At 37.8% G+C, this 1,651-nt stretch overlaps 1 pseudogene; it reads right to left on the reverse strand.

Moving 5' to 3' along the window:
• Positions 1-643: 643 nt before the first annotated feature.
• Positions 644-1,651, reverse strand: LOC115356045 (trace amine-associated receptor 1-like; annotated as a pseudogene).

Genomic DNA, 1,651 nt, shown 5'->3' on the forward strand with positions numbered 1-1,651 from the left:
TTTCTAAATGTGGTTACTGAACTCACTGTGTTTTCAGTTGACACAGCACAGCATTATAAATTCATTAGAATACCGTCATGTATCTCAGAATCCAGTCGTGGAAACCCTCTGCCTGGCATACTCAGGTATTAAAAGAATGAATGCGAACATTTTACTGCCTTCTTGTATGGTTTTTACTGTCCGTGCACATTCAGACTCACAACATTTTTGGTATATTGTTATGGAATCAAAAAATAAGATTGATTGTGTGTTGACTGAATAAAGTCCAGTAAGTAAAGCAAGTGAATCCGCTACATTGTTGGCATTTTTATTAACTGATTTTTTTTTTACACACACACACACACACACACAAACACACACACACCCACATACACACACGCACAAATTATTTCCCCTATATAGTAATTTCCTGCTCAGTCAGTGAGTAAATAAAAGCCATGTTTCATCTTGTTTTGGCAAACTAGAAAACTGTTCTGTCTGTGGTGTTAAACAATCATCTTACTAGCTCAAACTGAATAATATTATAACTAGAATAAGTTCAAACGTTGAGTTACTAAAAGTAGACTGTGTGTGTAGAGCACATGAAGTGATTTTGCTGGACCAAACACTATCGACATATTACTTCAACACTTCAGTCAAACAGTCAGAGCAGTTTTGAATTTGCAAAATTCCCCTGAAATATTTTACCAGAAATGATCATTCGGAAAGCCACTCGGAACCAGCTGTAAAAGAAGGCATAAATGAATGGATTGAGCACTGAATTAGAGCTTCCGAGTAAAGCAAATGTTTCAATGGCAGTTATTGGAATTGAATAATTAATTAGTGGGTTTAAGGTCATACCAGTAAAGAAAGGAGTCCAACAGATCAGAAAAGCTCCCATAACAATAGCCAGAGTTTTTGTGGCCTTTCTCTCCATCTTACTGACAGACGCTCCAGACTTTACACTCTGACAGTTTGAGTTCTGGATGCTGTGTGCCTGTTTCTGTGCCACCAGGAAAATCTTAAAGTAGGTACTGAGCATTATAACTGCTGGGAGGTAAAATGAGAGAACACATCCAATGATGCCTGAAACCGGGATATGAAATGAGAAACACAGTTGCTCACATTTTTCCTCATTAAGTCCCACAGTTGTAATGCCAATTCCAACCAGGGCAGAAACTCCCCAGCTCAACAGAATCATTATCGCAGAGGCACGAGCATTTATTTTACTTTTATACCTCAGAGGATGACACACTGCAACATATCTGTCAATAGAAATAAAACATAAGTTCAGAATAGAAGATGTAGTTAGTGAGACATCAAAGCTGTGCCGTATCTTACAAATGAAATCTCCAAGATACCAACAAGAACTTACAGAAAACACAATGACCAATGGCAGCACTAAAGCCCCAACAAGGAGGTCAGACATAGCCAGAGAGAGAATCAGGTAGTTAGTTGGAGTGTGGAGCTGTTTGAAGTAAATGATGGCAATGATTACAAGAAGGTTTCCACACAGTGTCAGAACAGATATTGAGCCAAGGAAAACATACAATAATACACGTATTGTTGAGGGGATAATTGTCATTGACAATCAAGATACATTTTCTGATTCGTAACACAGATGTATGTCCTTTCCAGTATTAGTCATGTTGAAAATTAATTCAGGTTCCAT

Source organism: Myripristis murdjan, chromosome 24 (assembly GCF_902150065.1).
Source record: "Myripristis murdjan chromosome 24, fMyrMur1.1, whole genome shotgun sequence".
Lineage (NCBI taxonomy): Eukaryota > Metazoa > Chordata > Actinopteri > Holocentriformes > Holocentridae > Myripristis > Myripristis murdjan.